This window comes from Hemicordylus capensis, chromosome 4 (genome assembly GCF_027244095.1).
Source record: "Hemicordylus capensis ecotype Gifberg chromosome 4, rHemCap1.1.pri, whole genome shotgun sequence".
NCBI lineage: Eukaryota > Metazoa > Chordata > Lepidosauria > Squamata > Cordylidae > Hemicordylus > Hemicordylus capensis.
The window spans coordinates 298,691,021-298,718,859 of record NC_069660.1 but is presented as its reverse complement, the minus strand read 5'-3'; the positions used below and the strand labels follow the sequence as shown (position 1 = coordinate 298,718,859).

The following is a 27,839-nucleotide window of genomic DNA, read 5'->3' as shown; positions in this document are numbered from 1 at the left end:
CCGGTTGTATCGGACAACGGGGGCAACGGAGCGGCAGGGAAGTACTCTGCCATCCCGATTAACTTCAGAATAAAGGAGCGCTGGCAGAGGAAGAGCAGAGGGAGGGGTAAGTCCACCCTCCCCTGCTCTTAAAGCAGCACCCCTGGCACCCTCGAACCAGCAGAACTGGCCACCTTTCGAACCGGTTCCACGCATATCCCTACCCAAAGCTGCTTGCCTTCCTTCAGCCTCTGCTTGCCTACCAGGCTTACCACAGAGTCTGGTTACAGCAGCCTCATCACTGACTCTGCAATCCTTATATACCACACCCAGGTGGCCTGGCCTGGCCCCGCCCCTTCCTCTTTCCTTCTCCCTATTTGAGCTGCCTCGTTCAGTTGCCTTCTCTTTATTTCCATTTTTCACATGTAGGAGTCCCTGTTCACATTAAAAACTCTTTCCCAACCCATCCTAGCTACCGCTTTCCACCTGACCACACCCAGCGTAAGTCCTTTGTTTGGGAAGCTGTTGCTTGTTTGTGCATTGCCTCATTCATCTGCTGCTTTGCTGGCTGGTGCCCCAATAACCTACCACCTGAGGCCACCGCCTTATGAAAGGGCAGTTCCATCTGCTTTGCTGAAATGTTCCTCAGCTTGATGGCTACTCCCAGGAATTCCTTGCACAATTATTTCCATTTTCTCCATTTTCTTTGCAACCATCATTCTTGTCACCCTTTTAATTAATTAATTAATTAATTAATTAATTTTTATTTATGAATATTTATGTACAGCCATTCAACCAAAGTTCCCAAAGCAGTTTACATAGCAAAATAGATATAAATAAGATGGTGATGCAAAGAGCTCACCCTCTTATTGAGCTATTTGCATCACTATTGAGCTATTCGCATTCTACGTGATCCGAATAGCTCAACAGGCCAAAAGTTGAGGGAAGCGGGGAGGTGGGGGAGTGGAAATGGGGAGAGAAAAAGCAAGGAGCAATTAATTAACCCCTAGTGGATGTAGGGCACATTAGCAAAATATTTAGCAAATACTCTTGTGGGAATAAGTAATCACAGTTGCAGTGCTGTCTCTGAGAGGTGGAGAACACTGAAGAGTTTCACCACTCAGGGTGTCTAGGGATGCACTTCATTCACTCCACCAAAGGCACTAAATTGCCTCACTAGGGCTCTGCCACGGCATACAGAGAGAGCACTCCTTCCCTCAGAAGCTGCCTCATTCCTTTTAGTCTATTCAGAAGCTCCAGTTGGGCATTCATTTGTGTACACAGATTTGTTGCCTCCACTGAAATAAAGGCAGCCTGTGAACAGAGATGCACTTACGTAATTTTGGAACCTGGACCTAAAGGCCTTTGGAGGCCCCGCCCCCACCTCTGCTGGAGGCCCCTCCTGAACGTTAAGCATCATGTCCTTTCACACAGGAAGGAAGTTCTCACAATCAGGCAAATCAGGGAGGAAGTTCTCACAATCAGGAAGGGAAGTTCTCACAATCAGGCAAATCAGGAAGTTCTCACAATCAGGCAAATTCTCACAATCAGACAAACGTGGGCTAAGGGAGCCTAGCCTGCTTTTGCCCGATCGTCTGCTGCCACAGGAGCCACGTGGCTTCCGGCAACAAACCCTCCTAATTCCCCCTCCCCTTAGATGAGGTGTGGAGGCCCCAGACTCGGGGGTGTGGAGGCCCCAGAGTCCAGGGGTAAGAGCGCCACTGCCTGTGAACAGAAGAACTTCACCTGTGCATTCAGAGCTCAATATGGAGCTCCATGACGAGGGTTTTCTTTCTTTCTTTTTGGTGATGTCTGTTAATATTCATAGACTGGCCCTAAGACACATTAGGCTGGTTCACTTCTCATGAGTGTTAATTAGGTAGGTCAAGCATCCTGCCTAGCTTTAGGAGCTGTGCACACTCTCATTGTGTGTGTGTGTGTGTGTGTGTGTGTGAATAAAAACCTAGGTAGGAGGAGGGGGAGTGATCACACGGGAGCTTCGCATTGGGAAGGCCGGCTTTTCTTCCTACCTCATTAAACAGTTGGATGCAAGTGCTAGATAGGATGGTGCTGTCCTGCCCAGTGTTTGGCTCCCACACAATCTCTCCTCCTACCTGGGTTTTTACTTGCACCTAATAAAAAATCAGGAGCACTCACAGCTCTCAAAGCTGGATAGAATGGTTGCCCTACCCATTTTATCATCATGAGAAGAAGCTAATTAATTAAAACCAAACAGTACTATCACCAATAAAAAGTAAAAATAGAAAAAGGCAGCATCAAGGCAACAAAATCAAACTCCAAGTGTCTTGTTAAAATAAAAGAATGTGTTCTCAAAAAGTCTTCTGTCCAAAGGCAGAAAGAGAGGAGGCCTGCCAGATCTCACCTGGGAGGGTATTGCATAATTGTGGAGCCACCACCACTAAGGTCTTGCATCTGGTACTCACCAACAGTGTCCAGTATGCTCTATTATGTATCATATCATCCAGCTTAGTATAATCTACACTGGTTAAAGTAGATCGTTCTCCAAGACCATAGGTAGAGCTCTTTTCCAACCCTGCTGCTTGCACTGAGACAGGGATCCTGCCTTAATGGTGCATAAGATTTTCCAGATTTTCCATTGCCACCCATCATTATTGTTCCCACACCCTACTGCATGGGAAGGAGAGCTGATTGTGTGGTAGCAAACATGAATTGTTCCCTTTGCTAAGCAGGGTCTACCCTAGTTTGCAGTCAGATGGGTATGACGGCTGTAAGACATTCCCTCTAAGGGATGGGGCCATAGCTCAGTAGAAGAGCATCCAAAGAAGCTATTCTCATGACCAGCAAAAACAGGGCTTGAAGTCTGAAGGTGGGGTTAGCACTACCTTGTGGAACCTCAGCAAACTCCCAAACAGGGCTCTGTCAAAAGAAGGTCACCCAGTTCCCAGCCCCTCCTCTAAAACCAGGTTCAGCAAGCAGGGGAGGTTGCCTACCCCCTCCCAGTGCCCGTGTGGAGCCACAGAAAGCTGTGGAACTGTGGATACCATAGAGCCTGGATAACAGAGTGGGCTGCAAAGCACAGCAGAAGTTTGTTTGGGGAAAGCCTGTCCAGCAAACAGCACTGAGCTTCCTTGAAGTGGCAGGCACCTTGCAAATGAGCCCAAGGGAAAATATGAACATAGGGAGCTGCCTTCCACTGAGTCAGACCATTAGTCCATCCAGCTTAGTACTGTCTTAGTATTGTCGACACAGACTGGCAGTGGCTTTCTGAGGCTCTCAGGCAGGATTCCCGCTCAGCCCGACCTGGAGATGCCAGGCAGGGAGCTCAAATCCTTCTTCCTATAGCAACCCTATCCCCTAAGGGGAATAGTTGCACAGACACATGTCATACTATCCATTCATTTTACATTTTACTAGCTGACCCTGCACAGAGCATCTGTGTGGTCTTGCACTGAGCATGTGGCATTGCACCCCCACAACGCTCTCGCTCGCTCTCACCACCCCTGCTCGTCCCCCGCAAGTCTCTCGCCACTCCCGCAATGCTCTCGCCCGCTCTCGCCTCCCCTGCAAGTCTCCCCTCCCCGCAAGTCTCGTGCTTGTGCTCTCTGTCCTCCGTCTTTCTATCTCTGTCTCGCAGTCCTTGCTTCCCCCTGCCACTGCCAGGGACTGTTGCCTGCTCGCCTGACAGCCTCTGAGCTCCCTGCCGCTTCACAGCCCCCCCCCCCCCCCGTCAAACTGCTTTCCAGCCACCCCACAGGGCGCAGGGCCCGTCTAGAAGAATTAATAATATAGAATAACCCACTCTTCCTCCAAGGAGCCCAGAGCAGTGTACTACATACTCAAGTTCCTCCTCACAACAACCCTGTGGAGTAGGTCAGGCCAGGGGCGTAGCTATAATTGAGCGAAAGGATTCAAAGAACACGGGCCCCCAGCTCCTGAGGGCCCTCCAGCGCCATACCTCCCTATTTTCTTCATTATCTCCCTCACTCTGGGGGGCCGCCAGAGAGAGGGATGAACACGGGCCCCCTCTCTCCTAGCTACGCCCCTGGGTCAGGCTGAGAGTGAAGTGACTGGCCCAGAGTCACCCAGCAAGTATCATGGCTGAATGGGGATTTTTGTGCTCCTTCCTGTCCCCTGCAAGTCACTGGACAAGAGCAGGAGTGTCCCTGCCCATGCCTGCAGCTGCCCTTGCTTGCAGCGTGGTGTAGTGGTTAAAGTGCTGGACTAGGACCGGGGAGACCCGAGTTCAAATCCCCATTCAGCCATGATACTAGCTAGGTGACTCTGGGCTAGTCACTTCTCTCTCAGCCTAACCTACTTCACAGGGTTGTTGTGAGGAGAAACTCAAGTATGTAGTACACCACTCTGGGCTCCACCGGTTCCTCCTTCCATCTGCTGGTGGAGTGGGAGCAACCGCTGGAATGACTGTCCGTGCAAGGGTCACTCGTTCGGCCTCATGGAGGCAATGGCAGTGGGGGGGAGGCTCGTGGTGGCAGCAGGAGGCTCACAGCAGCGGCGGAGGGCCTCATGGCGGGGGCAGTCCAGGTGCCCAACTTGCCTCAGTGTGACACTGCACCCACCCGCCCTCCCTCTACACCATCATCAAGATGCAGAGGGTAGCAGTGCCAATGAGGGTGTGCAGGTGTGGGCGACACTTTGCCACTCACTCTCCCACCCTGCTGGCACTGCAAGAGTGGCAAGTGGCAGCATCAGGGCAGGTGGGTGATGGGGACACCCTCCCCCACATGCCCACCCTCCTACGCCCAGAGAGGCTAGCAAGGGGTGGCAGTGGCGGGTTGATGGGGAGGCAGAGTCGCCACTTGGCTACGGTGGCAGTGACGGGGGGGGGGGTTTCTCCCTTTTACCTTCTACACACACTATACAGTGGTGTGTGTGTGCCACAGAGGCCACAGCCACAGCTGCGGGGAGGGTGAGCGGGCGAGGTGAAGGTTCCCCCTTCTGCCTTCCCAAACCATGCTGCGGTGTACGGAGTGTGCCTTGTGCCTGGGCTACTTATGGGGGCATCTTGCAATTGCTCTCATCGGCATCTGGCAATTGCTCCAGGGGGCATCTGCTGTGTCCCTCCTGGATCTGAGAAGTGTGTTGGGGGTCTGTGTGATTCTTCCTTTGGGGCTGGTTGGCAGCTGCAGCTGCTCTAGTCTTCTCTCTCCTCTTGGGCATCAGGACGGAGTTCAGTTCCTTTGACAGTGCTGCCATTGCCAGGAAAGGGTTAACTGAGGCTACCCATCAGGGAGCAGCAAAGAGGGACTGCAGCTTGGAGCCCTCTGAGTGGTCTCCTTGGGTCACGTGCTTGCTCTGTCCACTCACGGACTGCTGTTGCCATGGGCGGGGCTGGAGGACCAACAATGCTAGCAATGGCTGGAGAGAACCTGAAAAAGTTAATCGTCTGTCACTCACACTCCCTGCCGGGTTTGCAGCATGTGCCCGTCTGTTTGCTTTGAGGTAAAAATAGCGTTCTATCTGCTTTCAGGAGGTAACCCTGTTTTCTGCTCATCTGAATAGCTTCAAAGTCTTAAGTTCACTCCCTGGCATCTCCAGGTAGGGCTGGGAGAAACTCCTATTGGAAACCTTGGAGACGCTGCTGCCAGTCAGTGTAGTAGACAATACTGAGCTAGATGGACCAATGGTCTGACTCAGTATAAGGCAGCTTCCTATGTTATGTTCCTAACCAAGCCCATGTAAGTAAAATAAATGTTTTTTTTTCTTCCATTGCTTACCCCGTCTCCATTTTCTCCCCTTCCTCTGTTGATTCCTCTATAAGGTTTTAGATTGTAAGCACCTCGGGGCACGGCTATGTCCTCTTGTGCTGGGTAAAGCACCATGCAGATTGATGGCACCATATAACTAAGAAATCCTAAGAATTATCATTGTAACTATAGAAGTTAGAAGAAATGTTTGGAAGCGGGTGGGGAGAGAAGGGGAGAGAAGAGTCATAGGCTTAGCCTGCTTTCTTGAATAACTCAAGAACAGCTGGGATGGAACTCTTTGAGGGTAGCTTTTAAATTAAGTAATTTATTCAGCTTTACAGTGTAAAGCTTAAAAGTCGTTTAAGTTACCATTTAGATAAATTGCTGTAATTGGTGTTTGGCTAACTCGCTGAGCATTTCAGAATCTTTAGAAGCCTCAGCTTTAATTATTATGAGCTTCTAATTCCTATTAACTCGAATTTAAATAATTATATGCACATGAGAAATATGGAAATAAAAAGGCCAAAATGTAAAATCCGCAACTTCCTTTCACTGAAAGAACACTGAAATTCCAGTGGCCTGTTCAGAGATAATAAAAAAGGGGGAAACAAACTCAGATATGCAACTGTTGATATGCAACAGAAAGTTGTGAATCTTTCTGCTGGGAATGTTAAAAGAGGAAAAAAAGAGAGAGAAACGTCTCCGCAAAAGCATTTTGTTGTATTACTGATAGCCTACCACAGTATTTCTCAGCCTTGTGAGCAAGAAGTACCCCCTAACTTCTAAGAAATTTAAAGAAGTGCTTCAGTTTTCCAGTGGATCTTATATTTATGGCAGGGCTGCACAACTTCAGCCCTCCAGTGGTTGGACTACAACTCCCATCATCTTGACAACTGGCGATGGTGGCTGTGGATGATGGGTGTTGTAGTCCAACAACTGCTGGCAGGCCAAAGTTGTACAGCCCTGATTTACAGTAATGTGTGCCCTATGTTGGAAGAAGGGCTGTGTACATAGGGCCATGCTATGACAGATCTAATGTGGGTAGAGTTGCCACCTTTTGCAACAGGGATACACAACTTGAGTTTGTACCTGGATTGAGGGGGACGTTCCTCAAAGCTAGGAGAGCTGGATCCAGTCTTGCTGGGCTTCTTTCTCCTCTCCCCCTTGTCCACCCTACCCGTGTCTGCACCAGTTTAATCTACTATGCCTTTCATCAGCCCTCCAAAACCATAAGCACAATCCTTTCTTCTCAGCCCTGCTGCCTGCACTGAAGCACAGATCCTGCCTTGATGATGGTAGGACGCCAGTGCTGACTCTTGACTCAAATCCCCATTGTTCAAATCCCCACTGAGCTGTAAAACTCACTGGGTGACTCTGGGCCAGGCATTTCTCTCCCTGCCCATCCTGCCTCACAGGGTTGTTGGGGGTGGTGATAAACATAATAACCATGCCCACCATTCTCTGCTGCTTAGAGGAAGAGCAGGATAGAAATGTAAAAACGTATAACCTATTGCAAACATGCACACCCTAGTCACACATCATGTGGTTGCAAGCACAAATTGTCCTGTTTGCTAAGCAGGGTTTACCCTGGTTTGCATTTGAATGGGAGACTACATGTGTAAGCACTGTAAGATATTCCCCTCAGGGGATGGGGCCACTCTGGGAAGAGCACTTGCATGCAGAAGGCCCCAAGTTCCTTCCTGGCATCTCCAAGATAGGGATGAGCGAGACTCCTGCATGCTTGGAGAAGCCGCTGCCAGTCTGTGTAGACAATACTGAGCTATACTGAGTCGGACCAAGGGTCTGACTCAGTAGACGGCAGCTTCCTATGTTCCTAACACTCATACGATGTGCACACAGTGTATGCAGGTTCAGTTATTCACCTGTTATGTTGAACACAGGCTTCGTAGTACAATTCCTAGCTGTATCCTGCCTTTCAGGGAGCCTATATCAGATTCAAATAAAATCAAATAAAATCAAACTTTATTATGGTCACTGACCAGCAACAACCACAACAAAAATAAACCAAGTTGTCACAAACAAAATCAAGTAGATTACTACTATATTATACATACATACATATGTACATACATACATACATACATAATACATACACTACGGTTAAACAGCAAATTCAAAAATTAATAGAATTTAAAATAATCTTATGCTGAATTTGGCAGACTGCTGCACAAAATATAGCAACACTATAAGTAGAAGTGGAATCCTGATCCCAAAAGGTGATGAACATGAAATTGATCTGAATGGCCTGGCAGAGTCATTAAAATAGGATGTCTAAATGTTTTACTTAAAAAAGAAAACATTCCCTACTGTTTCAACCACTCCAATGCCACAAGGACAAATACAATATACCAGATTCACTTTTAAGATAAATGTAGGAAAAGTCATTCACACACAAATGTATGCGTGCATATAACAACAACAAATATTTATATACCGCTTTTCAACAAACGGTTCCAAAGTGGGTTTTACATAGAGAAATGCATACATACATACATACATACGATGGATCCCTGTCCCCAAAGGGCTCATAATTTTAAAAGAAACATGATAGACACCAATAATAGTCACTGAAGGTACTGTGCTGGAGGTGGATAGGGCCATACAGACATCTGAATGCAGGCACACCACAATGACTGACATACTGCACAATTTTATGTGCACCTTGCAATGTAACATTTTCACAGTTGTGCAACAGCCCTATTTCACTAGTTGCAAGAATAGTGCAAATGTGGTTGCACAATAGCCAGCTATTCTCTTGCAACTGGCATGGTGTGCTTGCACAACTGCACATACATTACATTGCAAGGTGCATGTACAGCATGTCCACCGAGGTCTGAATAGTGCTACTGTCATGAGATGATCTATTGCGCTCTGTTCCCACCCTGCAGTTTCTGGATGGTCTGCAAGGCTGGGCCCTGTAACACACATTTCAGTAACCTCATGAGTACTCTACGTCCTCCTTCTACAGAAGCCTGTTGGGGGCTAAAGAGTTGGCAGAAAGGCATGCCCTTCCTGGCACCGTTTCTGCTAGAAGGGCCTGGAGTGACGATGAGAGAGAGATCTGATTACCCCCTAGTTGCTGGTGCCAGCACTCGCTCAGGTGGGAGCACAGCCTTACACTGGAGTCGCTCATCAGATAAGAATCAGGCTTACTGTCCAGCTAGGAGGCCTGACGGTACCTCTAGTTCATCAGCAAGGCTGGCGTGCAAATGACTGGCAGAGAGCAATCCTTTCAGTTCCAAGGTCAGCACAAACTGACACCAAAGAAGCCGGTGCTGCTGCCATTGGCAGATACAAAATGCTCACAGTATTGACATAACTTTGCTTCTCCCCCCGCCTGCCTCCCCCACCATGCCTCCCCTTGCACAGAGTCCATCAGAGCAAAAGAGGCGCTCAGGGTCCTACTGGAAATTGAGGTTCTGTGGCTACTGATGGCGGAACAGTTTGTAACCATCAGAAACTCTGTTTCGCATTTTCTCTTCTCTGACATTTATAACACAGCTACTCTGGCCTGAAGGCAGCCTGAATCCTCAAGGCAACACTCTGTGTAGAATTCTGCTTGGAAGCGACAATGGATAAAATAGAGAAAAAGAAGGCCAAAGGTGTTAGTATCAGGGGTTGATCGGAGCTGTGGGCCAACGATACGTAAAGAACCCGGAATGCAATCTGAAACCTCAAGTACAAATCCTTATTTAATCTAGCATACAGCTCATTATTATAAAACTACTCTTATTCATCAGGTATTTCATATGATAATAAAACCTTCACATGTAAACAGACTCTCTAGTCACGGATCCATACAGAAAATCCTCTGATGTTAACTCATTGTTGAAATATGACAGTTTTCACCCTGGTCCCTTAAAAAAGAGTCTCCCTCACTCCTCAACATTATGACTGTGAAGCAACTGCAGTGAACATGCCTCTTTCTATAAGCAAGCAAATATCCTTAAAATACATCTTCAAGGAAAAGGCTACTAGTATCATTCTGACCTTAGTGTTGATTAATATTATATAGTTTCTGCTCATAGTCTTAACTTTTAGCTTGCTCTACTCACTGCATTACGTTTTAGGTGTTTTAGGTAAATTTATAGAGATCCCCTATTACCTTGTAGGAGTAGATTGTCTTAATTGTTTCTTGTTTATTTTGCTGTTATGCTGGCCATAGACCGAAATAAAGACTTGACTTGAGAAAAAGGCTACCCAGATCATATAATCAAAGGGGCTTTCTATAAAGCTAACACTACAGATACGCCAATAAGGAAAACAGGACTATAGATAGGATGATCATCCCTATTATGTGTGACACCCCAGGGTTGATAACAATTTTTTTTAAAAAATGGATTAAAAACATTTAAATCAGATTTTTAAAAAACAATTCATAAAAACCTAGGTAAAATATGTCACCATTAATTTTAATCATAACTTCTAATCATATTCTGTGAACATGTTAACGGTATATGGGGATGAAAGATAACAGACCTGATCAATCCTATTCTGCAGGTGGTGTACATGCAGCGCGTGCGCACACACACACACACAGACAGAGTCAAGCCCTTGCTCTCTTCTAAGAAGATCAATGAATGAAGAATGAATGAATAGGATTTGGGGGGATGGAGTGGATCTGAGCAAGGAGAGGAATCTGGATATACAGTAAATGCACAGAATGGGGAGGGGAGGAGTGAAACCAACAGTGAACAAAACATGCAGTCCCAATGAAACTTTTTTCGTGTGTATCCTCCATTGTAGAAGGGAAAAACCTATCATGGCAGCAGACCTTAGAAGAGGCCCCATTTGGGAATATTTTAATGAATTTCCTGTACCTGTAGTAGGTAAGACAGGAATGTGTGCGAAATACAAACAGTGCAACAACGAAATGCAAGGCCTGTTGCCCAAATGAAACAGCATTATGAGAAGTGTGTGCCTACCTTCTAAAAACGAAACCTACATATATCTCTAAATATGTATTAAGGTTATGGACAACAAGAATGTACTTTTATAGAAAAATAATGGCTAAATAGAATCTTCCTGAGTAGTGATTTAAATAGTGATTTACAACATTAGAATTGAGTCCTTCTGTGAAGTGATTTAAATCGTGGTTTAAATCCTGATTTAAATAAATCTGATATAAATCAAATCACCCATGACACCCATGTCACCCATTCATATGCCGTTGAACAGATCATCGGGATGTGCATGAACCGTGGTTCGAGCACATTTTGGGAGTGGGGCCCGGGAGCTTGAAGAAAGAGGAGTCCTTACCTACCCTCCGCCACCCCATGCAGATTCCTGATGGGGCAGCACATGTCCCTAGAAGCCCCATGCAGCGTCAGCACGCATATGGTGTCTGCGCATGCACCGGCACCATTTGTGTGGTCAGCAACACCATGCTGACCACGCAAATGGCACCCACGCATGTGTGGATGCCTTATACGTGCTGATGCCACTCAGGGCTTCTAGGGATGTGCGTTGCCCAGCAGGAAGCTGCAGGGAGCGGCGGAGAGCAGGTCACAACCTGTTCTCCTCTTTCTTAAAGCTCCTAGGCTCAAATGTGCTCAAACTGTGGTTCAAAATGTAGTTCATGCAGTTCCCTAATGGATAAATAGGACCCATTGGCATTTGTTTCAGGGCATATTGAGAAGACAGGGGACAAAAGGTGGGGGGGGGGGTGGCGGGGGCAGAAAAGTGGGAAAGGTAGAAAGTGGGGAAGGGAAAGAAGGGGGCAATAGGCAGAAAGTGAGGGCAGCGGGGAGAGAAGGTAGGGGTCAAAAGGCAAAAAACAAAAGACAGAGAGCAGAAAAAGAGGGGCGGGGGGATGGAGAAAGAGGGGCAGAAAAGAGAACTCAAAGGGGAAGAAGCCAGGACTTGCATCCTGCCCCCCAACCAAAACAAACAAGCTACCAGAGAAAACCAAACTTGCTAGTACAGGCAACCAACAAATCTTCCAAAGCACAGAGCTTCCTCCAGCCCCTCCTTGCCTGTTGCTTCATTCTTTGGTCTTATTGGCTGGAACAGCCTACTAATCATGCTGATTCACCCAGTCAGATTCCTAGGGGGCACTGGCCTGGCATCAACCACTCTAGGGACTAAAAAAATGGGTTAAAAATACACTTCCTGGTGCTTTCAGGAGCTGTATTTTCTACCTGTTTTTTAGTTCCTGGAGTGGTTGATGCCAAGTATGTGGCTCTGCGCCCCTAAAAATCTGACTGGCTGGAGCAGCTTGATTAGCAGGCTGTTCCAGCCAATAAGATCAAATAAGGAAGCAACAGGCAGGGAGAAGGGGCTGGAGGATGCTCCCTGTTTTGGAGGATTTGCTGGCTGCCTGTACTGGTAAGCTTGAGTTTCTCTGGTAGCTTGTTTTGGGGTTTTTTTGGGGGGGGGGGGGGCTCAGCCCCTCCTGCCCTTACTGATGAACCACCTCTGCCTCCCAGTAATAACAGGTGAAGTCCTTCTAGTGGAGAGTTTCTCTGGCTCTAGCACTTCATATCTATTTGTGGTTGGAAAAGAATTTAATATGCTCATAGACACTTCGTGTTGCAAAAGTTGATCTATTTTTAACTGCTTCACAGCTCTGAGGGAATTCTGTGATCCCAGCGGAGATCTTTGCTGTTTTTATTTCCCATCCTCTCCAATTAATGTTAATCCAGATTTCAGCACGTTCCAGCAGTTAATGGTCAAAACATCTCCTCCCATGTGAGTAATGTCCAGACAGCTTGCTTACCAATTGCTACTACTAGTAATAATGTGAATATTTATTTACTGCTTTCCAACAATACTGGAATCAACACCCCAGATAAGAGCAAAAAGGCTCTCAAATAAAAACCCAACCGTTAAAAGTTTATCGAAATTTAGATAAAAGTTTTAAAAGGTCAATATATTTAAGCCGGATGGAAATTCTAGCGATGCTAGTGGGAAAGAAGTATATTGAAGCTGTTAACACATTGCCATCTTGGCTCCTCCCCTACTAAACAGCTAAAAGGTAAAGTAAAGTGTGCTGCCGATGTCAACTCCTGGCGCCCACAGAGCCCTGTGGTTGTCTTTGGTAGAATTCAGGAGGGGTTTCCCATTGCCATCTTCCGCGCAGTCTGAGATGATGCCTTTCAGCATCTTCCTATATCACTGTCCAAATATAGGTGTTTCCCATAGTCTGGGAAACATACCAGCAGGGATTCGAACCGGCAACCTCTGGCTTGCTAATCAAGTCATTTCCCTGCTACACCATTAGGTGGCTACATTAAATGGCCTAGGCCCGTTAGGCCTGGGGTATTTAAGAGAACATCTGCTTCCCTATGAGTCCCATCGCCCATTGCGACCATCCAGAGAGGTTTGTCTGAATTTGCCACCAGCTCGTCTGGTGGAATTTGTTGCGGGGAAAACTCCTCTGGAACCTTGCCTTCCTGTTTGATTCAGCCACTTGTGTTCATCCTTCTATCACATGGATAGAGAATGGGGTGTCCTGCCAGAACCAAAGAGGATTAGAGAGAGTTCCCACAATTATGCTTGTTGCCTGACTGAATGAAGTCAAATGCAGCAAGAATGTGTGCTCAAATAAGCTTTTTATTTCGTGATCACGAAAGACGAAGTACAAGCCAGAGAGTCTGGCTGATACTCTGCTTTGAAGCTGTGCAGTTGACCAGTTTATATAGGTTTCAGCAAACAAACATATCAGTAAAGCAATTAATACATGTCATTGGTAATTAAACATACACATTCCACAGGTGCCACTTAGAGCCTGGGAAGATGAGTTACTACTTGGCCTTTCTGATAACCTTACTCCCTATCAGTAACTGGTGCCAGGGATATCTGTTTTTGCTTGAGTGAGGGATTTGGCTAATGGACTAGTTGCATACCTATGTTATCTATCACCCAATAGGTTCTGGCATTTGTTATTTCTGGCCTCCTATCTCACCTTGAGAGGGGCCCCACATTTCTGGTTTGAACACTGCTCCTGACTCAAACAATTTTCTTCGTTTCAAACCTAGTGGCCAGAGGCGTATCTAGGGAAAACAGCGCCTAGGGCAAGCATTGAAATTGCGCCCCCTGTCAAAACATCTGACACCCATCTTTCAGATAACTTTACCATAATATCAGCGGGAAAAATACAAGTCTGAAGGTCACATACAAGTCACATATCTGAATATGTGTACAGTGACATATTATATTATTATTATTATTATTATTATTATTTAAAAATTACCTGTAGCCCCTTTGGGGGGCTTCCTAAAGGCTGGGGGGGTCTGCAAAGGTTCCCCCTCCCCCCCTGCTGGCTTCTAGGGCCTCACAGGGACCATTTAAGCATGTGCGGTGGCCATTTTAAAAATTATTATTTTTTAAGGCAGCTGAAAACAAAATGGCCACCACGCATGCTCAAATGGCCTCTGTGAGGCCTCGTATGGCCTAGGGCCTCACAGAGGCCATTTGAGCATGCACGGTGGCCATTTTGTTTTCGGCAGCCTTAAAAAAAACAACAGTAATTTTAAGAAATGGTGCCCCCCTTCAAGTGGCACCCGGGGCACGTGCCCTGCTTGCCCCACCCTAGATACGCCCCTGCTAGTGGCTCTATATTCTGTTAGGGACATGAACCAAACTAACTTTTATACACTTATTTGATACACTTGTATAAGCTTGGATTAAACAATTCCATATCAGCTACATAGGGATGGGCCTTCTCTGTTGCCACCCCGTGTCTCTGGTATGCACGCTCTGCTGAAATAAGAGCCTTCCAATCTCTCACAACTTTTAAAAAGTCTTTAAAGACACATTTATTCACCCAAGCCTTTTAACCTGACATTGTTTTAAGGTTTTAATTTCTGTTGTAATTTGTTTTAAGGTTTTAATTTCTGTTTTAAGGTTTTAATTTGTTGTTTTAAGGTTTTAATTTCTGTTGTAATTTGTTTTATTTTGCTGTAAACCGTACAGGGACAGAAGTTTGGGGCAGTGTACAAATATGATAGATAGATAGGTAGATAGATAGGTAGATAGATAGATAGATAGATAGATAGATAGATAGAAAGAATGTTAAGAGATATAGCAATAGCAGCACTTAGCACTTACATTTATATACCGCTTTTTTAATAGCCGGAGCTCTCTAAGCGGTTTACAATGATTTAGCATATTGCCCCCAACATTCTGGGTACTCATTTTACCGACCTCGGAAGGATGGAAGGCTGAGTCAACCTTGAGCCCCTGGTCAGGATCGAACTTGTAACCTTCTGGTTACAGGGCGGCAGTTTTTTTTTTACCACTGCGCCACCAGGGGCTATAGAGAAAGATTGGGGGCCATTATAAGATATGGGCCTATGGTTTTTGGATTCTACAATGGAGACACATTCCCCTTTAAGATATTGGTAAGAAAGTAGAGACATCTATATCTTGGAATTCAGGGTAAGCAGTTTGAGGATTACTAGGCTCCACTCTATGGCTTGTAGCTGCTTTGATTACCTTAACAAATAGAACCTGGTATTAGAATATATAAATTGGGAGTGCTCTACCTGGCACTATATAGAAATATATGAACTCGGTGAGTACGATCTTGTTTGAGACAGATGCCTGTACTTTTGGGAAATGCTTTGTCATATAGATGTGATTATGATCTATATATTTGGGTTGTAGTTTTGATTTATGATAGATACGTTTGGGGAGGGATTGAGTGGACTTTGGAACTATAGTTTGCATCTTTAAAATTATTAATATTTTGTATGAGGATATTGGCTAAATTTTGTACACTGTTTTCATATTGACTATGTAAGTTTTATCCCTATTTTGGGTTTTATAGTTTTATTCATTTGTATATTTTATAGAATGTTTTGATGACTAGTTAGGAGTCTGAATTTTCTATCATTGCCACTGAAGAAGTCTAATCGATAGCTGAAACATGTGTGGCATATGGGGCACGACTCTGAACTGGACTTCATTCCTCCAGAGTTCCATAGGAAGCTTTTACTGGCACCCTTCACCAACATTAAAGTCAGTTTATTGGAATTCTATAAACATGAGGCTTACTGTATGAGTTGCTTGTGTATGATGTACAGTGAATTTTATCCTTGTTTTAATATGTGAAGGGTTTTATTATCATGAAATATTGAGTGTATAAGAGTGGTTTTGGAATATATGTTGTATGCTAGATTAAGTAAGAATTTGTATTTGAAGTTTTAGATTCCATTTGAGGTTCTTTACATATTGTTGCCTTCTTTTTGACAAACCCGTATAAGGTTTTGGTTTATATATGGCGGTAGCCCAACAATATCTGGGGACCACTGTTCCCTCTAACAGAGATTCCCAGATGTTTTTGATTGCAACTCCCAGCATCCTCTGCTTCAATGGCCTTTGGCTGGGGATTATGGGAATTGTAGTCAACAACATCTGGGAATCCCTGTTAGAGGGAACACTTCTGGGGACCCAAGTTTGAGAACCCCTGTGTTAATGGATGCAGGGGCAAAGTGGCATCTCCTCAAATACCCTGGAGGGTGGAGCTATACTTTATCATGTGACATTAGGGAGAGTGCCTAGTTTATCTGTGCTTGGGCTCCCAGCATGCCCCCATGGGGTGAGGAAGGGCAGTGGCAACAAGCAGCAGGGAGGCCAATGAGATGGTGCCCCAGTGGAGGGGACTGGCACTAGCTGCTCCCTCCTCCCCCTTTTGCACCCACTCCTGAGGCAACCACCTCAGTTGCCACATGGAAGGGCCACCTCAGCAGGATACAGATAGGAAATGTACGTAGGAACATAGGAAGCTGCCATATACTGAGCCAGACCATAGGTCCATCTAGCTCAGTATTGTCTACCCATACTGGCAGTGGCTTCTCCAAGGTTGCAGGCAGGAATCTCTCTCAGCCCTATCTTGGAGAAGCCAGAGAGGGAACTTGGAACATTTTGCTCTTCCCAGAGCGGCTCCATGCTCTAAGGGGAATATCTTACAGTGCTCACACCAAGGTGGACCCTGCTTAGCAAAGGGGACAAGTCACAAGACCAGCTCTCCTCCCAGCTCTCTTACTGTACATGCACTGCCATAATGTGTGAATACATGTACATGTGTACAGATGTTTGTACATTATGCACAGATTTGCATGTACTGAATGTGTGAATTGGGCTTCTCTTCCAGAGAAAACTTTGACTGATATTCCCCACAGCCCTCTGGCAATGAAAGAATAGGGATGTGCAAAAAATTTCGGGCACAGAACGATCTGTGCCCGAAACGAACAATTTCGGGTGATTCGGGGCCGAACTGAATCACCCCTGATGTCCCCCGAATTTTTTCGGACACGAGCCGAATCACCCGAATTTCGGGCAAAAAAAATTCGGGTGATTCGGTTCATGGTTGATTTTTGGCGATTTTTTAAAGTTTTAGTGACTTTGGGGCAGTTTGGGGGCATAGCATGGGATTTGGGCAAAAGGAGTGGGGTGGGGTGGTAGCGCCTAATGAGTGCAGGCTACCACCCCAATTTCAGGGGGATTGGGCAAAGGGCTGATTTTTGGTAAATTTCTGAAAATTTCATGTCTTTGGGGCAGATTGGGGCATATTGGGGCAGAAAGTGGGGGATGGGGCAGAATAGTGGGGTGGGGTGGTAGTGCCTAATGGGTGCAGGCTACCACCCCAATTTCAGGGGGTTTGGACAAAGGGGTGATTTTTTGAGAATTTTTGAAGTTTTGGTGACTTTGGGGCAGTTTGGGGGCAGAAAGTGGATCTGCCCCAAAAGAGTGGGGTGGGGTGGTAGTGCCTAATGCGTGGAGGCTACCACACCAATTTCAGGGGGATTGGGCAGAGGGCTGATTTTTTGAGAATTTTTGAAGTTTGGGTGTCTTTGGGGCAGATTGGGGGCAGAAAGTGGATCTGCCCCAAAGGAGTGGGGTGGGCTGCTAGATAGTGTCTAATGGGTGGAGGCTACCACCCATCCCCAATTTAAGAGTGATTGGGCAGGGGGTGAATTTTGGTGAATTTATTTTTATGAGGTTTGTCTTCATAAGGTGAAGTGTGCTAAATTGATTACTTCCTCATATTATTCATAGTAAAGGAAAGTGTGAAAAAGTGAAAGTGGGGTCATGAGAGTTGTTTAATTGAAAAAAATCTCATTTGCTATGATAGAATGAGAATTCACACCTCAGAAGTTTTTTCTGAGGTGTGAATTCTCATTCTATCATAGCAAATGAGATTTTTTTCAATTAAACAACTCTCATGACCCCACTTTCACTTTTTCACACTTTCCTTTACTATGAATAATATGAGGAAGTAATCACTTTAGCACACTTCACCTTATGAAGACAAACCTCATACAAATAAATTCACCAAAATTCACCCCCTGCCCAATCACTCTTAAATTGGGGATGGGTGGTAGCCTCCACCCATTAGACACTATCTAGCAGCCCACCCCACTCCTTTGGGGCAGATCCACTTTCTGCCCCCAATCTGCCCCAAAGACACCCAAACTTCAAAAATTCTCAAAAAATCAGCCCTCTGCCCAATCCCCCTGAAATTGGTGTGGTAGCCTCCACCCATTAGGCACTACCACCCCACCCCACTCTTTTGGGGCAGATCCACTTTCTGCCCCCAAACTGCCCCAAAGTCACCAAAACTTCAAAAATTCTCAAAAAATCACCCCTTTGTCCAAACCCCCTGAAATTGGGGTGGTAGCCTGCACCCATTAGGCACTACCACCCCACCCCACTATTCTGCCCCAGCCCCCACTTTCTGCCCCAATATGCCCCAATCTGCCCCAAAGACATGAAATTTTCAGAAATTTACCAAAAATCAGCCCTTTGCCCAATCCCCCTGAAATTGGGGTGGTAGCCTGAACTCATTAGGCGCTACCACCCCACCCCACTCCTTTTGCCCAAATCCCATGCTATGCCCCCAAACTGCCCCAAAGTCACTAAAACTTTAAAAATTCACAAAAAATCAGGACTTTGCCCAATCCCCCTGAAATTGGGGTGGTAGACTCTACCCATTGGGCACTACCACCCCATCCCAAAATTTTGCCCCTGGGCCCCTTTTTACCCCCCGAATCGATTCGGATTCGGATTCGGATTAAATCCAAATCCGAACCGAATCAAGGGTGATTTGGGTGACCCAGATTCGGGCACAAAACAGAACGGGGGTGATTCGGCTCGGGTCCGAGCCGAATCACCCGAAAATCCGAATTGCACACCCCTATGAAAGAAGGGCTGGGGACCGACAAGGAGCTTCGAGTGTCCCTGTGCTGAAGGCTTCTTGTGCAGAGGGGTAGATATTTTTGTCTCTCTCCCCTTGCTCCAAAAGTCCTGTACAATTGTATAAATCTGTTTCCGGGGGCTGTATGAACCCAGGAACATATTTGTGTATGTGGAAAGGGTTTTTGGAGGGAGGGGAGAGATATCAAAATTGCCCCCTTCTCTTCCATACCATGCAAGAAGCCTTCTATGCAGGGACGCTGAAGTTTCCTCATGGACCCTTCTTTTGCTGGAGGGCTGTGGAGAATGCCAAGCACTCATCTCTGCACTGTAAGCTGGGTAAGGCAGGCTCTGCCTCTCCCCCGCAAGGGGGAGAAGGGCACATGCCAGTCCAGAACACTTAAATATATAACATTATGTCCATCTGCGAGATGAGCATAGCAGATTCAACTGTTGCCTCTGCAGTGAGTGCGTGGGTTGATCAGAAAGGCAGGAGTTTAGCAGGCGCTTCCCAACCAGCACTTGCCCTGCAGTTGCCTAAAGACAATTTCTAGCCAAGCAGCTCTGTGCGGGCGAGATTCACGATGTCAGCTCACATCTATCCTGGAAAAAACTGTGAGGGATGCAGGCTGACGGGTGGGTGTCAGCCCAAGAATCAGAAACCGAGCAATGTGCTAAACTTCCTTCCTGTATCTTTTTAAAATGGATCCTCTCATTAGTTGCGTCAGTTGTCTGGTTTCCATGGGCCTCTTCCCACATGATGATAAGTCCTGACAGAGGACCTTCTGGTAAGGCATTTCTGCACCTAAAATTAGTCACAGCAAGGGAAGCTCCTTGTCTTCCCATAGAATCTGGAAGAGGGGCCATGTTAACTTGCAAGGGGAAAACAGCCGACGGGGAGCCTGGCTGGATCAGACTAAAGGCTGCGGTAGCCTAGCATCCTGTTTCCCACAGTGGCCAATCAGATGCCTCCAGGAAGCCTGGAAGAAGGGCATGAAAGCAACAGCCCTCATATTGCTCCCCAGCATCTGGTATTCAGAGGTATGCTGCTTCTGGATCTTGGAAATATAGCTGCCGGGCAGTGTTCCCTCTAACAGGGATTCCCAGATGATGTTGACTACAACTCCCACAATCCCCAAGCAAAAGCAATTGCAGCTGGGGATTCTGGGAGTTGTAGTCAATAAGATGTGGGAATCCCTGTTAGAGGGAACACTGCTGCCATGACCAGCAGCCAATGATGGGCTCGTCTTCCATGAATGTATCTAATCTCCTTTTAAAGCCATCCAGATTATTGGACTTCGAAGCTTTATGTACCCAGCTTTATCCAACCAAGTGTTGATCAGGCGTAATCAAATGTTGATCATTGCTGCCGAATTTTCTCAGAACTATTAATATATTTAGAATGTTTTCTTTTTAGTATTTGCTTAAAGAAATATCATGACATTGTATTTTTTTCCTTTTGCTTTATGTTTCAATAAAATTGAAAAAAAAAATCTAAAACAACAACAACAGATTATTGGACCATCGTCTTTGGTGGTAGTGAATTCCATTAAATAATGAGCTGTGGGAAGAAGTGCTTGCTTTCGTCTTCCCTGAATCTCCTGTCAATTGGTTTCATCAGTATGAGCTTGCATAGGCATCAGCCTACCTTATCAAAAATATAAAGTAGAGAAAGTGGTAGGTGGACCTACAAATAGGTACAATATGTGAAGCTGTCTTGGACTGAATAAGACCATTGGTCCATCTTGCTCAGTATTGCCTGTTAGGGCAAACTTTGGGCCTTTTTAGTTTATGAAGGAGGTGGGTAAGGGGGTTGTGATAGAGGTGTATAAAATTATGCATGGTATGGATCAAGGAGATAGAGAGGTTTTTTCCTCCTCTCTCATAATATTAGAGCCTGGGGTCATCCGCTGAAGCTAAATCCTGGCAGATTCAGTAGACCTATGCAATGTTGGTGATATGAGGAAGCAGTGATGCAAAGTGTGCCCTGATTGTGGAAGCACTAAATACAGCAGCCCTGAACTGGATCTGGTCACACACAACAGTGAGTGTGCAGCCTCCCCAGACAGTGGCTAGGTGTCCCCACCACATTGTAATCCCGACAGAATGCACTGCCCCTGAGCCTTTCGATATGTAGTGCCAGTGGGGTCTGTACTGGGTGCTTCATGTCCGACTGCACATTGCTCATGCAGCTGAGCATTTGGAGGCACATCTGCATCTGGTCTGCATGCACAGTTGCTGAACCAGCAAGGAAACTGGGCTGAGGAAACTGCCCCTGTACACATGTCCCCTGCTAACCAGGCAAAGAGGCACCTTTCAGAGTGGTGGATCTCTTTATATTGAGCAGGGAGAGAGCAACTGTCACTGTGTAACCCCAGCACAGCGTAGTCCTAGTGCTGTCCCCCTAGCACAGTGTCTCCCTTGAGTTTCTTTTTAGAGTGTGAGCCCTGTGTTGACAGGGGCCTGCCATGTTTTTTTTCTACGGGGCGGTCCTTTCATGAGGCAAAGTGAGGCGGTTGCCCCTGGCAGTGAATGCCAGCTGGGTGGCAAGATGCCTCCCACTGCCACCATTAGAGCAGCTTTCTGGGACCGATCCTTCCCTTGCAAGCAGCGCCTCTCCTCACACTCCTTGCAAAGCTTGCAAGAATCACGAGAGAAGAGGAGGCTGCTGGCATCCTTCCCCCCAATGCATTCCCTGGGCCACTTTCAACGCTTGCAAGGGTCAGTTTTCAAAGGGGGCTGGCCCTCACCAGGGTCATGGGTCCAGGCAGCATTTTGCCCCTCGCCTCTGGTACCACACTATTTTGGGCCACCCCTGCTCCTATGTAAATTGCTTTGAAGAACTTTTTTTGCTGGAAAGTGGTATCTAAATAACAGTGCTATTAATAACCATCTCCCTTGCTGCCTGTGAATGCAACAGACATCCCAGTGAGCCCAACTTCACGGCGTCCCCAGTGAGCAGTGAGTATCGGTCCAATGCAAGGCAGCTCTCGTATCCTGTCACTGGTCAGGTGCTTGACAACCCCCTTGTTGCCATCCTGGGCAAGGATCCCAAGAAGGGGTCCGCTTGGCCACACGAGAGCTCTACAAGCACAGCTGGAGCTTTCCGTCGACTCGAGCAATTCTCACTGTGCTGCGCTCACGTTGCTCCCAGAATCCCCACTGCCAAACAGATGAGCCAGCCTGGAAACGGCACAGGAGCTCATCTGTTTGGCAATGGACTCTGTATCGGCTTGAAGTAAAAGCAAACCGCCAATTCCCCCGCGCACATGCTCATCTCCCTTCGTTGGACCCCCGCCAATATCCCTGTTCAAACCTCAAGAAGGGCCATGAAATTTGTTAACAACATCCCGTGAAGCCGCTTTCCTGCTGTAATTGCTTTTTGAAGCTTGCACACCTGAAATGAAAAGTGAAAATGTTGCTCAGCTCTTGCTTGCTCTCTCTTTTTTTTTAATTGCCCAGACAGTTGGGGGAAGGACAATTTTGCTCTGCAGTCGACTCCTTAATGCACCTGTTTCGTTTTATTTCATGGTAATGTTGGTCTTGTTCAGGTTCTTTCCATTCCTGTTGCTCGGGGCTTAGTCACCTAGTATCAGAAGTGGCTGTGCAAAGCCTCATGGGGCCTATTTAGGTTTGCTCCACTGCACCCCAAACTGAAGTGCTGTTGGTGGGTGGTCAACGTGCTGTCAAAGCGAAGTGAACCAGGCCAAACATTTGGCCCCTCGAATCTTCACTTTGCCACTCCACTCCTTTAAACTATACCAGGACTGGCAGGAACGAGGAGAAAAGCCTCCGAACGTCTCCTTTGGTCCTTGCTGTGAGCGAGCAAGCCACTGCTCTCCATGGCTTGGACACTTTTTTCCTGTTCCCTATGGAGTACTGGGACAGGGTGCAAGTGCTTCTGTGATTTGTAGGCTTTTTTTCTGAGGCTGCAGTAATGGAGGAAGTATAATACCTTTATTATAGAGGAGGTATAAGAGGAGGTATATTTCTCCTCACCCCTGATGGTCCTGGTAAGTCATTTGAGGGATGGGGGTGAGGTGGGATGAGGAGGGTCCGAAGCTTTGTTTTGAGCCACTGAAGGTTGCTCAAATTGGGGACCCTTTAGAAGCTACGAAGTGGTCCCCGAAGCAAAGTGGCCTAGCGCTGTAGATTGTCCCTGCTGCAATATGACAGCCCTTTATTTATCTCCGTAGAAGTGAAGGGCAATGAATGGTGATGGTCACTTATATAGGAAAGAAATTGACTCAAGTGGGATAGGGACCCAATGTGTTGCTTGCCCTGGCAACCCCAATTTCTGGAGCAATGGGCAGATTTTTGTCCCCTTCCAATGACAGTATCCCAAATGGCAGCCTGTTTACCCTAATCCATAGGACTCAAAAAGGACTACTGAAAACTCAGTTGGGGCAAACGTCTGGGGGCCCAAGGTTGGGAACCTCTGGTGTTGTGGCCCAGGTCACTCATATTGAAACAAGAAACAAAACAATCAATCATAGCTACTAGTAATAACCAAGCAGTGGTCCTAACTATCATTAGTGGTGTGCAAACAGGTTTGACGCCATGCCTGCGCAATGGGCTTCTGCGTGGCCTCCAAAATGGCTGCTGCGCCATAGGGAGAAGGCCTGAACAGGCTGGAGAGTTGGCCGAACAGCTGGTTAGGGTGGCAAGGAGGCTGGCAGGGGGAGGGGGAGCCCCCGCGGACCCTCCGCCACCTAGAGGAAGTCCCCTGGAGGGGGTAAGTGATAGGAGGAAAAAAATCACGAACCCCCAGTGAGGTTCGGTCCGAAGTTGGGATGTGCAAACTGGTTTGGGTTAGAACTGGACCCCACCAGTCTGGCCGGACCGAACTGAACCCCCCCTTCCCCAGTTCGCAATTAAAAAAAAATATTTTCACCTGTAGCCCCTTCGGGAAGCTTCCTAAAGGCCATGGGGGGTGGGTCTGCAAAGTTCTCCCCTCCCCCCGCCTCTTAATTCACCGCTGAAGCCCGTCCCAGGCTGATTTTTGGGCCCGTTCGGGCCTGCAAAGATTGGTGCGGTGGCCATTTGGGAGGCCACTGCGCATGCTCAAATGGCCTCTGCAAGGCCTGGCAAGGCCTAGAGCCTCGCAGGGACCATTTGAGCATGTGCGGCGACCATTTTTAAATATATATATTTTAAATGGCCACACAAAACAACATGGCCACCGTGCATGCTCAAATGGCTTCTGCAAGGCCTGACATGGCCTAGGGCCTCACAGAGGCCATTTGAACATGCACGGTGGCCATTTTGTTTTTTGTGGCCATTTTTAAAAAAATTATTTTTAAAAAATGGCCACCGTGCATGCTCAAATGGTCTCTGCAAGGCCCTAGGCCTTGCCAGACCTCACAGAGGCCATTTGAGCACATGTGGTGGTCTGTTGTCGAACATGTTCACAGGTTCGACGTTGAACCTGTTTGCACACCACTAATGATAGTTAGGAACACTGCTTGGTTATTACTAGTAGCTATGATTGATTGTTTTATTTCTTGCTCAGTTTGATTGATGTCATGGCTCTGACAATCTTTTATACTGAATAAAGCCCATTGAATTATGTGAGAGTGCTTAGTCTTCTTTCTATCTTCAAGGTCAGAACATACATGGTCACCATATAAAGAACTGGTCACTGGGTGACACAAGCCTAATTTCCAATGCTAGCTCAGGAGCATATCTACTGTACAAATCAGATTTGGCTCACAACACTGGTATGAACCACAGAAGGTGGAGAAAGGCCTTCGGTTTTTTAGAGGTTTGCAGAAACTGCCCAGGGCTTATCAATCACCTTGTAGAAACTTGTCTGACTTCCCTTGAACATTCTCAGATATTTCCCCTTAAGCGGAATCCTAAAATTAATTTTGAACATCACTTTTTGAAATGTCTGAATGCATAGATGGTGGTAAACTGGGGTGAGTTCAGAGGGACTGATTCTTGGTTTGGGAAGAGGAGCATTCCAGTTAAGGTGGAGACAAAAATACCTCCTCAACTTCATCTATTAACAGGTGACAAAACGGGGGGCCATTTTGAAGAAGCTTTATTTCATTCCCCCCCTTTCTTCCAAGGAACTCAAGCTGACATACATCCCCTCATTTTATCCTCACAACAACCCTTTAAGGTAGATTATGCTGAGAGAGCATGACTGGCCCAAGGCCATCTTGTGAGTTTCATGGCTGAGTGAAGATTTGAATCTGGATCTTCCAAGCTAGTCTGACCACTGCACTACCCTGGCTCTCATGCTGAACTCGGGTGTGTGTGTGTGTGTGTGTGTGTGTGTGTGTGTGTGTGTGTGTGTGAAAATTCACTGGACTTCATCCGTGCTCCTCTTGGTAGCTAGCTGACCACCATTTTATTTATTTATCCAGAAGGCCTCTCAGTGCAATGCTACATCCTTCCCAGCTCAAAACTCTCACATCAGCCCTAGTCCACAGCAGTGCCCCCATTTTCATCTCTCAAGAAGTTAAGGTAAGAAGGGGTAGAGAGTTGGTCTTGTGATAGCAGGCATGAGCTGTCCCCTTTGCTCAGCAGTGTTCACCTTGGTTTACATTTGGATGGGTGATTACATGTAGCACAGTCTGTTGTAAGATATCTTCTTAGGGGATGGAGCCATAGATCAGTGGTAAAACATCTCCTTACATGCAGGAAGTCCCATGTTCATTCCTTGGTGACATCTCCAGGGAGGACTGGGAGAGACTTCTGCCTGAAACCTTGGAGAGCTGTTGCCAGTCAGTGTAGACAGTACTGAGCTAGATGGACCTATTGTCCGACACAGTGGTTCCCAACCTGGGGCCCTTCAGATGTTGCTGAACTACAACTCCCAGCATCCTCAGTCATGATAAATTGTAGCTGAGGATGCTGGGAGTTGTAGTTCAGCAACATCTGGGGGACCCCAGGTTGGGAACCACTGCTCTAACTCATCAGAAGGCAACTTCCTACGCTCCTAAAGGGCAGGTCATGGCTCTTTCGTAGGAAACTGACCTGTGGAATCAGCATGCTTCTTTGCCTCTTCTCTTGTAAAAACCAAACTATCTGGAGTAGCAATAGCTACTCTGGGGGAACCACAAAGGCCTATTTGGAGTAAGCAGATGCAGGTATCGTTCAGGGACAGAAACTGACTCACTGAATGACCGTAGGCAATCGTGTGACCTCTTTGTCTCTCTTTCAGATCACTGGCATAATTGGGAAGCAGCAGGAGATGCCCGCAAACGGGTGAGAATAATGATGGAAACAGCCCTCTCGTTTTTTGTGTTAATGGAGGTAGGTGATTTATGCGAATAGAAAGGCCTCCCCCAACTCCCAGGATGTTGCATGGCTGGGAAGGAAGAGAGCCCCATCCCAGCCACGCAGTGGCAACGTGTAGGAGTGCATTGCCTACGTCCTCGCATTTTATTACCTTTAAGCTCATTATTTTCTCTGTATTAGTTTAATCACTATATCTGTTTAGGCACCCAGAGGGACACAGGAGTGGGATGATGAAGCTGACTTTGCAAGCAGAGGCACACTCCCCAATCCATCAAGGGGGAAATGTGCAGACAGTTTCCCTTAAAGTAAAGTGTGCCGTGGAGTCAATTTCGACTTCTGGTGCCCACAGAGACTTGTGGTTGTCTTTGGTAGAATACAGGAGGGGTTTACCATTGCCTCCTCCCACACAGTATGAGTTGATGCCTTTCAGCACCTTCCTATATCGCTGCTGCCTGATATAGGTGTTTCCCATAGTCTGGGAAATATACCAGCGGGGATTTGAACCAGCAACCTCTGGCTTGCTAGTCAAGTCATTCCCCGCTGTGCTAGTTTCCCTTGCTGGATTGTAAAGCACATGTGCAGACTAGATTGCAGTGGGCCTTTGGACAAAAGGTATATTATGCAGTGACAATTCACATTAGACACTGCAAATGGGAGAGAACGTTGCTGTTGGCTCACATGAGCCACAGCCTTGCGGTGATTCCCTGCGCTGAAGGCTTATTTTGCAGTGCACTGGGTGTGGAGTGGGGGGAAGATTGTTACATCCCTTCCCTTACTGCATAAAGCCTTTCCACTTGCATAGATCTGTTCCTGAGGGTCCTGCAGCCCCCATGTACAAGTGGAAAGAGCTTTTAACCCCCTTTTCAAACCCCTGCTGAGTCAAGAAGCATCTTTAAGGTGATGCTTTTTCTTCTCTTTAGCAGGGGGAGACCAACTGGCCTTATCCATCCCCAGCACAGCATCCTTCCAGTAACTACTGCTGGTGCCTACCTTGTATTTCTTTTCAGATTGTGAGCCCTTTGGGGACAAGGTAGCATCTTATTTATTTCTATGTCAACCGCTTTGAGAACTGTGGAAAAGCAGTATATATTCCAAGAAGAAGAAGAAGAAGAAGAAGAAGAAGAAGAAGTAGTAGTAGTAGTAGTAGTAGTAGTAGTAGTAGTAGTAGTTTTGGAGGGAAAGGAGAGATGTGAAAACCACTCCCTCTTCCCCTCCACACTGGTCCACTGTACATGATGACTTCATTGCAGGGTTACTGGAGGCTCCTTGAGGGCCTCACCAGAAGTCTTAGGCTCATGTGGGCCACCATTATTATTATTGCCATTGATGTACATGGCACTTAACAGAGTTTCATACCCCCCTAGGCAAAGCTTCTAGTCCCAAGGAGCTAACAATAAAAATATGGACAGCTGAGAAGATAGCAATGGACAGCTGAGAAGATAGCAAGGGTGAAAGAGACGAATATGAGCAGATACAACTACAAGAGACCCTTGAATATCACAGGGATAATGGTCCAGGAAAGTTCTGTGCATGTTAAATCTTCTGCAAAGGCAGAGGTCCAGGTTCCTTGTATGTGTTCTAGAGTGGGCCAATCCAGAGGCTTGAAATTGCATGCCACTTGTAGGGTTGTGTGTATGGCTCTACTGCTTTATACTCTTCTACAAGGTTTCTAAGGTCTGAGTGTATACAAATAAACTAGAAAGGTTCAAAAGAGGGCAACAAAGATGGAGAGGGGTCTGGAAGCTAAGTCCTATGAGGAAT

General features: G+C 46.6%; 1 long non-coding RNA gene across 1 annotated transcript; it reads left to right on the top strand.

Annotated features, from left to right (window-relative positions):
• The first annotated feature begins 5,303 nt into the window (after positions 1–5,303).
• LOC128322184 (uncharacterized) lies at positions 5,304–27,456 on the top strand. The gene is made up of 6 exons (XR_008305582.1): positions 5,304–5,421; positions 12,254–12,377; positions 15,485–15,650; positions 25,202–25,301; positions 26,002–26,093; positions 26,999–27,456. It is a non-coding gene; the product is annotated as an uncharacterized LOC128322184 (long non-coding RNA).
• The last annotated feature ends 383 nt before the right edge of the window (positions 27,457–27,839 follow it).